Genomic DNA, 13744 nt, shown 5'->3' on the forward strand with positions numbered 1-13744 from the left:
AAGACATTTACAGAAGTTAAAAAAGGACGGTGGATTGGCATTGCCAAATTTTAGATTTTATTGCTGGGCAATTAATATCCCATATTTGATATACTGGTCAGCGACAGTTCGCCGGTTGAAAGTCCGATAGTCCGCACACATGCGTACCCTTCTCATCTTCTTCCGGGCCACTACTATTGGGGACGCATAGGGGCTTCGAGACTCAGTGATGATTCCAGTTTCCTTCAACTTGCACAAGTGTTGCTGCACGCCTTCCACATCTGCAGGGGCCAGTCGCCGTGACCTCTCTCTGAACGGGGTGTCCTCAGTCACTCGAATGATATGGCGAGTGCTCTTGGAGCAACCCACATCGAATTCGCCAAGAGAAAAAACATCTTCCAGCTTCAAAGTCTTCTCCGCCAGCCTGCGTTTCTGCTCCGGCGACACAGGAGAATCCCCAAAGTTAAAGGCCTCAGCGGTCAGCTTTCCTCTGTTTTCCAATCCATCCCCCTCGTGGGCCTCACAGGGGCGTTAGACATTACCGTCACCGGGAACAAATGCGCCAGCGGGATCCCTCTCTTAAAGGTGATTTCTCCTGCCGTAGTGTTCCTGACACTGACGGCCATCCGTCTCGCAGGTACCACCGCTGGCCTCTGCACTTCGGGCCTCACCAGCACCCCCGCCGGAAATCGTGTCTCCCCCTCGAGATCGTGCGGGGCGTCTACTATCAGGGCTTCGCCCGCCGGCACTCCGGGGAATCTGAGGGTCCCCATCACTAGTGCCACCTCCCCTGCCGTATCACTTTAGACCTCCCTTGCGTACACCACACCGACACTCGTTTGCACTCAGGATCCAGCTCGAAACACCGCTTGAAACACTGGGTGTACCGAGAGGGTCTCCAGAAAGTTCTCCAGCGCCTTCTCCTTACCGGCTCCCAGGAGCCGTTCACAAGAGGGGAGTTAGTCCCCAGCAGAAGGGCAGAGCGACACCTGTTTCCACCGGGTCCGGACAAACCAACACCGGCGTCTCAATGGCTTCAGACACTCCCTCATCGCCCTCCGAGAATTCCAATCTCACTGACAGGTACACGGATAATCACTGTCTCTTACACCCGAAATCTCCAGTGCCTCAAATGGGGTTACTGACAAGTGCTTTAGATATTTGTTGTAGAACGGCCGGTGCAATAAGGTAACCTGACATCCTGTGTCGAGGATGGCTTTTGCGTAAACTCCCTCTATCGGTAGGCCCACGCTTGGGCTTTCGGTGGTCCCCTGGCTGATTTCTAGCAATGTGTTCCTCCAGAGACCCCAGTCCGTTCCCTCACTGAGTCTCTCCTAAGTTTCCCGACTCCTCTCCGTTCTTATTCGCCCGGGGGCTTGCCTACCTCGGGACGTCTTGTCTCTCACAATCCCTCCGAAAGTGTCCCCCTTCGCCACAGCTGTAGCACACCCCTGACTGTTCACATTCCCGCCGGAAATGCCCCTCTTTCCCACAGTTATAGCACACGCTACCAGTCGCCCCTCCTCTCCCGGGACGCCCGCCACTACCAGCCCACTGCGCTGGTCGTCCCCCGAAGGCTTACTCTCCCTGTCCATCCCCTCAAACAGGGGTCCCTACTCCCCTGGGACCCCTTGGGTTTCTCGGACCTCAAACCGGCCAGCACTTCCTGCAACGTTGAGGATCGCCCCCGGTGGCCCGACCCCATTTACGGCCCAACGCGCTCTCTTCCTTCCTGTACTACAGTAAACAATGTTACAGTAATTCTGGAGTTCGACATTTACTATCTGGAGTCAGATCTTTACCGGAAATATACCAAAAATCGGCTACTCAGCCCATCCATCGTTCTGCCCGGTACAATAAAATCATGGCTTTCGCACCGTAATGTCGCCTGCCGCCTGTCTCTTTCTGTAACCGGTCAGCCCCCCAACCCCTTTTCCCACCACCGCCCCCACACCCGCTGTTCACTGTGTGCCGTGGCCTTGAACAGAGTCAAAATCTTTGCTTCTACAGGATGTCGAGCGGATCCGTTGGAAGCACCCAGAATAAACACAGTCTCAAAGGAAAAGATAACATGAATTCATCTGAAATGCCAAGTTTTCGAAACGGGAAACGTGTTGTCCTAACAGAGTTTTGACACACTTGCTTTGAAATCGGAACCCTTGGTTTCAGATCCGTTTTTAATCGTGGCAGAAGCTGTGAAAAATCTCAGTAATGCTGACAAGAAAGTGTAGGATCACAAATCATATCGCCGCCGGAAGGGGGTTAAAATGGAGCGAATAAGTTATTGATCACCGATGCAAAACACAGATCATGGATCGATTTGAAATAAAGATCGGAAACAAATATCAGAAGCTGAATTATTCTCACCTGAATTCGCTAAGAATATTCAGTCTCCGTGTGGATATATTTTCAAGTCGTTTTCTTCCAACTTCATAGCAGAGAATCGGGCGAGGAGCCGGTGCTGCTGTTCTGTGAGACTCACAGCGCGACTTTCTGTGTGCAAGCTGCTGCCCGTCCGCAGGACGGATTCCGAGACGCAGACATTCCTCGGATCAGGGAGCGGCGTTTCTGCTGAAAACAAATCCAAACGGTTCAACATTCCTCCCCTCCCTTCAACTGTCAGCAAAGCAGGCTTAATGTTGTAGTCAAATCTTACTGTTCCAGGGGGATATCAATAAGACTCGGTGACAGAGGAGAGAAAGTTCCCCAGTGTCAGCAATCTGAATGCCGACTTGTCACAATTGTTATCAGACTTTGTGAGTTTCCAGTATTCTAATTTATCTCAACACTTAATCATCTGTGGCTTTAATATCTTTCTTTCTAAGAAAAATAAAAATAATGGAATTAGCCGATCTGCCGCATTCTTAACTGAGACAATCCAAACAGTAAAATCTCACGTTTTCTCTGTTGTTTTGAGTAGTTAGTTTTAGTGTGTGTGTGTGTCTGTGTGTGTGTGTGTGTGTGTGTGTGTGTGTGTGTGTGTGTGTGTGTGTGAGTGAGTGTGTGTGAGTGTGTGTGCGTGTGTGTGTGAGTCTGTGTGTGTGTGACTGTGTGTGTGTGTGTGAGTGTGTGTGTGAGTCTGTGTGTGTGTCTGTGTGTGTGACTGTGTGTGTGTGTCTGTGTGTCTGTGTGAGTGTGTGTGTGTGTGTGTGAGTGTCTGTGTGTCTGTGTGAGTCTGTGTGTGTGTGTGACTGTGTGTGTGTCTGTGGGTGTGAGTGTGTGTGTGTCTGTGTGTGTATGTGTGTGTGACTGTGTGTGTGTGTCTGTGTGTGTGAGTGTGTGTGTCTGAGTCTGTGTGAGTGTGTGTCTGTGTGAGTGTATGTGTGTGTGTGTGTGTGACGGTGTGTGTGTCTGTGTGTGTGTCTGTGTGAGTGTGTGTGTGTGTGAGTGTGTGAGTGTGTGTGTGTGTGAGTCTGTGTGTGTGTGTGTGACTGTGTGTGTGTGTGTGTCAGTGTGTGTGTGAGTCTGTGTGTGTGTCTGTGTGTGTGACTGTGTGTGTGTGTCTGTGTGTGAGTGTGTGTGTCTGTGTGTGTGTGTCTGTGTGTCTGTGTGAGTGTGTGTGTGCGTGAGTGTGTGTGTGTGTGAGTCTGTGTGTGTGACTGTGTGTGTGTCTGTGTGTGTGAGTGTGTGTGTGTCTGTGTGTGTATGTGTGTGTGACTGTGTGTGTGTGAGTGTGTGTGTCTGAGTCTGTGTGAGTGTGTGTCTGTGTGAGTGTATGTGTGTGTGTGTGTCTGTGTGTGTGTGACGGTCTGTGTGTCTGTGTGTGTGAGTGTGTGTGTCTGTGTGTGTGTGTGTCTGTGTGTGTGTGTGAGTGTATGTGTGTGTGTGTGTCTGTGTGTGTGAGAGTGTATGTGTGTGTGTGTGTGTGTGTGTGTGTGTGTGTGTGTGAATGTGTGTGTGTGACGGAGAGAGAGATAGAGATGAGAGGGAGAGGGAGGAGAGAGAGAGAGAGAGAGAGAGAGAGAGAGAGAGAGAGAGAGAGAGAGAGAGAGAGAGAGAGAGAGAGAGAGAGAGAGAGAGAGAGAGAGAGAGATCAGAGACGGAACTCTGCCCCGTGGGACATTTCGGATATCACTGTCGGTGTGTAACGTTGTACAGTACTGACTCAGTAGAAACCAACAGGACAATGTTTTGATTGAAGGTAATGACATCGCTTCTCCTAATCCGTTTGCTCAGTGATTAATTCGTTAACTTGAACATTTCAGAGCTGCTTCCAGCCATTGAATTCCCTCCCGGTCCGAACCCCGCTGTGAACGCTCCCTGGTTCTGAGGAATCGGAGACAACACTTACTGCGATGTTGAAACCGGACGGAGTTCAGTGTGGTCCCGGGTGAGCGGTGTGCTCACCATGTACAGAGATTTCAGTCTAAGCTGCTCCCTCCGAGGCTATTTGTTTATACAGTGTCCGTCGGGCATTACAGATACACTGGTCCGATTGAGCTGGAATAAGCGTACATGGCCGCAGTTCTGGTGCGCGCACCCTCGGCGGCCCGGGGTATGTCCGACAGCGGGGGGAGACGGAACTGCGGGCAAATAGAGGAAACACAGACAGGAATATCAAAGGCCGCGTTAACCGTCTCTCGCGGACGCAGGTAGGTTCTGTGTGAACTTCCGCGTAGGTCAAACAATTTCCCTCCTTGCAGTTCCATCACAACCAATGAGGCGGAGGTTCTTTGTTTAATTCAGCCAATCCCAGACCGAGGATCTGATCCATCTCGGGTTCTAGGAGGTTCTGAGCTCCACCCTGTGTGAGAACGGGGCTTCCCAGCTCAGGACGAGTTTCAACTCGAACATCCCTCACCTGTCCCGATGCAGGGCGTCGCCTTCTGCCTTCAATGTTTGTTTTTATTTCAGCGACAGGTACTTTATATATGTGATGGTTCGTAATTGTTATATAGTTTTCCAGTAACTCTGGAGTCAGATCTTTACTGTCAATATACCACGCAGAAATCGGCCACTCGGCCCATCCAGCCTTCTGCCCCGTACAATAAAATCATGGTTTTCGCTCCGTAATGCAGCCTGCCGCCTGTCTCTTTCTGTAACCGGTCACCCCGCCCACCCCCCTTTTCCCAGCACCGCCCCCACCCCCGCTGTTTACTGTGTGCCGTGGCCTTGAACAGAATCAAAATCTTTGCTTCTACAGGATGTCGAGCGGATCAGTTGGAAGCACCCACAATAAACACAGTCTGAAAGGGAAAGATAACATGCATTCATCTGAAATGACAAGCTTTGGAAGCGGGAAACGTGTTGTCCAAACAGATTTTTCACACGCTTGCTTTGAAATCGGAACCCTTGGTTTCAGATCTGTTTTTAATCGTGGCATAAGCTGTGGAAAATCTCAGTAATGCTGACAAGGAAGTGTAGGATCACAAATGATATCGCCGCCGGAAGAGGGTTAAAATGGTGCGAATGAGTTATTGATCACCGATGCAAAACGCAAATCATGCATCGATTTGAAATAAAGATCGGAAACAAATATCAGAAGCTGAATTATTCTCACCTTAATTCGCTAAGAATATTCAGTCTCCGTGTGGATATATTTTCAAGTCGTTTTCTTCCAACTTCATAGCAGAGAATCGGGCGAGGAGCCGGTGCTGCTGTTCTGTGAGACTCACAGCGCGACTTTCTGTGTGCAAGCTGCTGCCCGTCCGCAGGACGGATTCCGACACGCAGACATTCCTCGGATCAGGGAGCGGCGTTTCTGCTGAAAACAAATCCAAATGGTTCAACATTCCTCCCCTCCCTTCAACTGTCAGCAAAGCAGGCTGAATATTGTAGTCAAATCTTACTGTTCCAGGGGGATATCAATAAAACGCGCTGACAGAGGAAAGAAAGTTCCGCAGTGTCAGCAATCTGAATGCCGACTTGTCTCAATCGCTATCAGACTTTGTGAGTTTCCAGTATTCTAATTTATCTCAACACCTAATAATTTGTGGCTATAATATCCTTTTTTAAAAAAAATGGAATTAGCCGATCTGCCACATTCTTAACTGAGACAATCCAAACAGTAAAATCTCACGTTTTATCTGTTGTTTTGAGTAGTTAGTTTTAGTGTGTGTGTGTGTGTGTGTGTGTGTGTGTGTCTGTGTGTGAGTGCGTGTGTGTGTGACAGGGAGAGAGAGAGATCACAGAGAGAGAGAGAGAGAGAGATCAGAGAGAGTGAGAGAGAGAGAAAACAGAGAGAGAGAGAGAGAGAGATCAGAGACGGAACCCTGCCCCGTGGGACATTTCGGATATCACTGTCGGTGTGAAACGTTCTACAGTGCTGGCTCAGTAGAAACCAGCAGGAGAATGTTTTGATTGAAGGTAATGACGTCGCTTCTCCTAATCCGTTTGCTCAGTAATTAATTCGTTAACTTGAACATTTCAGAGCTCCTTCCTGCCATTGAATTCCCTCCCGGTCCGAACCCCGCTGTGAACGCTCCGTGGTTCTGAGGAATCGGAGACAACACTTACTGCGATGTTGAAACCGGACGGAGTTCAGTGCGGTCCCGGGTGAGCGGTGTGCTCACCATGTACAGAGATTTCAGTCTAAGCTGCTCCCTCCGAGGCTATTTGTTTATACAGTGTCCGTCGGGCATTACAGATACACTGGTCCGATTGAGCTGGAATAAGCGTACATGGCCGCAGTTCTGGTGCGCGCACCCTCGGCGGCCCGGGGTATGTCCGACAGCGGGAGGAGAGGGGACTGGGGGCAAATGGAGGAAACACAGACAGGAATATCAAAGGCTGCGTTAACCGTCTCTCGCGGACGCGGGTAGTTTCTGTCTGTACTTCCGCGTAGGTCAAACAATTTCCCTCCTTGCCGTTCCATCACAACCAAAGGGGTTCTTTGTTTAATTCAGCGAATCCCAGGCTGTGGATTTGATCCATCCCGGGTGATTCACTCAATCGTGGTGGAAAGGGGAATGGGGTGGTGAAGTTGTGGGAAATTGCGAAATTGCCGCCCGCTGAGGATAAGATGGATCCGAATAAGGGAATGGGAGAGAGAGCTCTGAGCGACGGGATGGCGAGGTTGTGGGCGTCTCACGCCATGCTGTATGCAAACTGTTTTCACGCGCGTGGAGGAAGTTTGCTCTGAGGAGAAGCTGGCAACCTTATCCCGTCTCCAAACCCCGTCCCGAGTGTTTCCGCCCTCTCAGAACGCAGGGTCGGTCACGTTCAGGATGTCGTACGGGAACGGTGTTATCAATTGGCCAGCAAATGCAGGAGTGGGGTCGGAATTGCTGGAGAAATGCAGACGAGGCCTACGGCTGCGAGCTAGTCAGCATCGAGCCTCGTTAACTTTTGTAGGTGAACAAGGTGTGAAGAAAGGAGGGGCGTGAGTTCAGAGATAGGGCAGCAATGTTTGATGAGTTAAGGGAGGGGAGGAGGAGAAAGGGTAACTGTAACCATCTTTACCCTTGTGCTGTCCTTCTCCCTCGCCGTACCCCTCCATGCCCCTCTAACTCTCTCTCAGCGCCTTGTTCTAAGCCTTCGAAATAATCGTTGCTCACCACTCCTCTCTCATTTGAACGACTTTTCACCCCTTCTTTTTCTCTGGCCGCTCTACTCCCTTTTCCTCCCCTTCCATGTCATTTCTCCTAAACTTCCCTCACCCCTCTCCTCTCCCACCTGCCCCCACTCCTCATGTTCCGGCCTAACGAACTAATCTCCCTCCTGTCACTCAGCTCTGTGAACGGCCAGAACTCTGCACCTACCAGTCCTTCCAAGTGAGGCAACACTTCACCTGCGAATCGGCTTGTGCTCATCTCTTGTATCCTGTGGTCCAGATGTGCCCTCCTCTGTATTGCCGAGATTAGTCTTAAATGTCATGCGGGAGACAATAAAAAAAAAATTGCATCTTTACTTATTCAGTACAATGACACAGTCTATAAAAGTGAGGCAAAGTGACATCAACTTACATAGAACATAGAACTTAGCATAGTACAGCACATTTCAGGCCGTACGGCCCACAGTGCTGTGCCGACCCTCAAACCCTGCCTCCCATATAACCCCCACTTTAATTTCCTCCATATGCCTGTCTAGTAGTCTCTTAAACTTCACTAGTTTATCTGCCTCCCCCACTGACTCAGGCAGTGCATTCCACGCACCAACCACTCTCTGAGTGAAAAACCTTCCTCTAATATCCCCCTTGAACTTCCCCCCTCTTACCTTAAAGCCAGGTCCTCTTGTACTGAGCAGTTGTGCCCTGGGGAAGAGGCGCTGGCTATCCACTCTACCTTTTCCTGTTAATATCTTGTATACCTCTATCATGTCTCCTCGCATCCTCCTTTTCTCCAAAGAGTAAAGCCCTATCTCCCTGAATCTCTGATCATAATCCATACTCTCTAAACCAGGCAGCATCCTGGTAAATCTCCTCTGTACCCTTTCTAATGCTTCCACATCCTCCCTATAGCGAGGCGACCAGAACTGGATACAGTACTCCAAGTGTGGCCTAACTAGAGTTTTAAAGAGTTGCATCAATACATCTCGTCTATTGAACACTATTCCTTGACTTATGAAAGCTAACACCCCATAAGCTTTCTTAACTACCCTATCTCCCTGTGAAGCAACTTTCAGGGATCTGTGGACATGTACCCCCAGGACTCTCTGCTCCTCCACACTACCAAGTATCCTGCCATTTACCTTGTACTCTGCTTTGGAGTTTGTCCTTCCAAAGTGTCCCACCTCACACTTCTCCGGGTTGAACTCCATCTGCCACTTCTCAGCCCACTTCTTCATCCTATCAATGTCTCGCTGTAATCTTCGACAATCCGCTACACTATCTACAACATCACCAACCTTTATGTCCTCTGCAAACTTGCCAACCCACACTTCTACCCCCACATCCAGGTCGTTAATAAAAATCAGAAAAAGTAGAGGTCCCAGAACAGATCCTTGTGGGACACCATTAGTCACAACCCTCCAATCTGAATGTACTCCCTCCATCACAACCCTCTGCCTTCTGCAGGCAAGCCAATTCTGAATCCACCTGGCCAAACTTCACAGAGTGGCTGGGAGAGGTAAGGCTGCGGAGTTTCAGGTGGTGAGGTATGAGGTGCTATGGCGGATACGCTCGTATGGTGAAGCCAGATTAATCTGGCCCATGCCTTTCACTAACGTGGTCCGACACCAGTTGGTTCAATGAACCGGGTGTGCAGTGGGACACATCATCAGTAATGCATCCCCGGATCATTGACTGTTTCGTGTCTTTAGTCATTAGAGATCTTCCCAAGGTGGCCCAGACCGGGCTGAACAGACCAGGCTTGTGTTTTTCCCGTGGACCAGTATAATGAGAGGCATGTAATTCTGAGTGTAATATATTTTTAAGCATCATTACCTGGCGTCCTTATTTTTGGGATTGCATGGGTTAAATTGACAGTGTTTAGTGGGAATTCAGTATCACTGCACCTGAGCTCAGTTGAGACTTGTTTTCTGTGGCTCCATCTTGGGTTTAACTTACTGCTTCTCACTCGACCTTTGCTTATCTGGGCTTTTTTTGCCAGTTCTAAGTTAGGGACATGTTTGACACAGATTAGTGGGCCGAAGGGCCTGTATTGTGCTGCAGGTTCTCTATGTTTCTGTCACATTAAAATTGGCCTTTCTCCAAATTAGAATCTCAACCCACTGACTAGACCGGTTATATTTTTGCAAACAATGCTGGGGCCGCACAACAGGACCGGTCAGGATTTATGTAACGTAGTAAGCAGCTGAAGTTTCGTGCAAGAACAATCAGCATGACTGGAAAAAAAAGATCAAAAGTTCGAGCAAGACAATCAGAGAAAAATTATTTATTCTGCATGGAAGCCCCGAAGATGCTGCATGGATCTAAGAAATTTAGTGGGCAATGGGAAACTCCTATGTAGTTCTAAACCAAACCATGCAGCATTAACAAACTATCCCTCCAGGATATTAGTCCCCTTCCTGGGAAGGTTCAAACTGTCTCTCTGTAGAAATTCCACCTCCCCAATGATCCAAAGAGCCTTATTCCCTCATTCCATACAAACTGCTCAGCCACGTAGAAACTGAATAATCATTCCCGTGATCACATCCCTGGAGGTCCTGCTATTCAGCATTTGACTCACGGAGGTCTGTTTACAGAACCTCATCCATCATCTGATCCACATCGTTAGAGTCATTAAGGGACTCCTAGATAGGTACATGGAGCTTAGAAAAATAGAGGGCTAAGGGCATCACTTGGTAATCGTTAAAGGAAGTACATGTTCGGCAGAGCGTTGTGGTCCGAAGGCCTGTATTGTCCTGTAGGTTTTCTGTGTTTTTTTCTGACAGATGTATGTCCCATATTTCGGTGTTGTAAACTAGACAAGTTGTCTCACAGAGTATTGGTACGTGGGGATAGTAGTATTCAAGTTCTAAGCTGTGGGCCCGGTTTCAACAGACTTACGTTGTTGTTTCTGCAGAGGCAATATGCGAGGTTCGATTAATTACAAGTTGTGTAGTGAATTTCATAACCTAGTTCCGTTGATAAATGGTCAATAGACCCAGCACTTATTCCTGTGGCACGCCAGTAGACAAGAGGCTTCCAGTCCCTGGGCAATCATCTACTAATGCACTCTGGAAACTCTCAGAAACCGATGTCTAATCTAATTAACTATCTCATCCTGAATACTTAGTGACTGAATCTTCCTGAGCAGCCTCGCTGGGGACTTTGTGAAAAGCCTTACTGAGGTTCATGTAGGCAACATCCACAACTTCGCCTTCATTCACTTTCCTGGTATGTTCAGAGAAAAACTCCATCCATAATCAGTGACAGCCCTTCATCATTACATGTCTATGCAGATACATTACGTCCGGTCACTTAGAATTTCCTCAAATAACTTTCCCACAACTGATGTCTGTCTGACTGCTGTACAATTCCCTGGTTTATGTTTAGAGGCATTTTCAAAGAGTGGGGCAACATTAGGTACTCTCCGAAACTGTGGCATCTTTACTTTCCCTAAGGATGATCTAATTATCTCTGCTAGGGCCCTGGTAATTTCTGAACTTACATCGTGCAGGCTCCGAGAAAACAACTTGTCAGGCTGTGGGGATTTATCACCTAAACTTTTGCTTATGAAATTCTAATCAAATTAGAATTCGTTCTAATCTAATTAGCTATCTCATTCTGAACACTGAGTGTCTGAATCTTCTCGAGGAGCCTACAAGGGGAGTTTGTGAAAGAGATTACTGAAGTCCATGTACACTACGAGCACAACCATGTCTTCATTCACTTTCCGGGTATGTTCATTGCCAAATTCCTTACATTTGACCATCAATAATCATTACATGACTATGCAAATGCTTTATGCCCTGTCACTTAGAATATCTTACAATCACATTCCCACAACCGATGTCAGATTCACCAGTGTAAATTTTTCTGATGTTCCCTTATTCAAGAAAGGTAGTAGGGAGAGCCCAGGATGTGATAGGCCAGTGTGTCTTACCTCAGCGTTTGGTAAGTTGATGGAGAAAATGCAGAAATGTAGATTTTATGAACATTAGGGGAGGTATAAAATTATTAGGAAAAGTCAGGATGGCTTTGGCAAAGGCAGGTTGTCCCTTTCGAGCCTGATTTGAAAATTTAAGTGTGTGACTAAACATATTGACGTAGGTACAGCGGTCGATGCAGTGCGTATGGTTTTCAGCAAGGCATTTAGTATGTCCATGCAAGGCTTATTGAGAGAGTAAGGAGGCTTCGGAACCAAGGGGGTAGTGCTTTGTGCATCCAGAACTAGCTTACTGGCTTGATCAGAGAAGGCAACGAGTGGCTCTAAAAGGGTCATATTCTGAATGGAGGAGACCTGTGCCGTGTGGTGTGCCTCAGGGATCAGTTCTGGGACCGCTGTTTTTTTTAATGGATTTTGTTAATGGCGTGGATGAGGAAGTGGAGCGATGGGTTAGGACATTTGCTAATGACAGAAAGGTGGTCTGTCTTGTTGGACAGTGTGGAGGACTGTCAGGGGTTACAACGGGCCGTTGATAGTATGCAGAACTGGGCTGAGAAATGGCAGAATTAGTTCAAGCCAGATAAGTCTGAGGTGGTTCATTTTGGTAGGACAAATATGATCGCAGCATTAGCGTATACAGAGGACATGTCAGTAGAAAGTATTTTAATCAGATACTGTTGAGTGTGTGGAATGACCTGCAGGAGATAATGTTGGAGCCGGAAAAGATAGGTGATTTTAATAAAGTACTGGATGGCTACATGGATCTCAGAAATTTAGAGGGTATGGGAAAAGCCTCTGTAATTCTAAGGTAGGTACATGCTTGGCACAGCTTTGTGGGACGAGGTGCCAGTATAGTGCTGAAGGTTTTCTATGTTTCCATAACATTAAAATTGGAACCTTTCCAACTTAGAATCTCCACCCACGGACTCGAACTGGTTTATTTGCATGAAATGCTGGCGCAGCTCAGCATGCCCGGGCAGGATCTTTGCCAAGTAGCCAGCAGCGGAGGTTTCGGGCCAAGATCCGTCATCATGACTGGAACAAATAATATGAAAATTTAGAGCAAGACAATGAGAGAGGGGTGCAAGATGAGCAAAGCGGTGGGTGATAGGGAACACAAGCAGATGAGGGTAGGTGTATTAAAAAGATGCAAGATGCTAGATGTAAGTGTTGAAGTGCAGCAGAGGGGTCTATCTGATAGACAGGGCTGAAGAGCATGGAACATGGGGAAGTGGGTGGACCCCAGGGTTATGTGATGGTCAGGGTCACAGAATTGATGAGAGGGGGAAATGCTAATTTTAAAGTGGGAATTATTACCGGAAGTTCGAGGTATCTCTGTTGTCATGTTTGTATTTGATGGTTGATTTCTGGAGTTGCAGTAATTGCCTCCTTTGGCCTTAAGCGTGGATTTCACGCATCGGCAGGTTTCACATCGATCATTTTGCATGAGAACAATCAAAGGAATGGCACTGTGGCCAGTGGGTGCATAGTGTTCCCCTACACAAAATTCTGTCATTTTGCAGTCTCATTCCCTGAAAGCAGATCGGCACTCTAATCTGGATTTCAAAATTGTGATGTGTTAAACCTTTTTCAACACATTTGCAAACAATGTCTCATCTAGTCCTGTTTCGGGAGGGAACTCCGAGTGAATATATTGAAAGTTTAAAATCCTACTATAAAGACGTTATGTTTGTAAAAACTTTGACCTCTTGGCAAATTTACTCCTCCAAATCTCTTGGAATATTGTGTGGTCAGTAACTGGGCCCCATTAAAACGTTTCTTATTTCTCACTTGCACCCATATCAACACACTAGAAGAGCTCTTCAGTCTGTCCTGATGGAGCACTGCCATCACAATATCCCTGATTAGCAACGCCACACATCCCCCTTTAGTCCCTCACGGTCTGTCACATCAAAAACAACAGAAACCCCGAAAACTGACCTATCTGGTGAGTAAATACAGAAGAAGAAAATATTTAGGGTCTTCCACCATTTATTTTGACTCTCCAAATGCATTAGCTTTCTTATATTCCAGAGGACAAAATTTGTCACTAACAAAGTTGATCAGGTATCTCAGCTTTCCGACGACCATTCTGAAGGTGAGGACACTGTTTACACCATGCTTAACCGTTTGATTACTGACGTTGCTTGAGCTCATCAACATCTGTTTCACAACCTCTACAATAACTGCTCCGGCACGCTGGTTCCTATCAAACTGCAACAACCGTTTAAACATCACTATGCGACATTAACAATCTATCCCTCCAGGATATTAGTCCACTTCCAGAGAAGGTTCAAACTGTCCCTTTCGTATTGATTGCACCTACCCATTGATCC

The sequence above is a fragment of the Hemitrygon akajei genome, unplaced genomic scaffold, assembly GCF_048418815.1.
Source record: "Hemitrygon akajei unplaced genomic scaffold, sHemAka1.3 Scf000043, whole genome shotgun sequence".
Lineage (NCBI taxonomy): Eukaryota > Metazoa > Chordata > Chondrichthyes > Myliobatiformes > Dasyatidae > Hemitrygon > Hemitrygon akajei.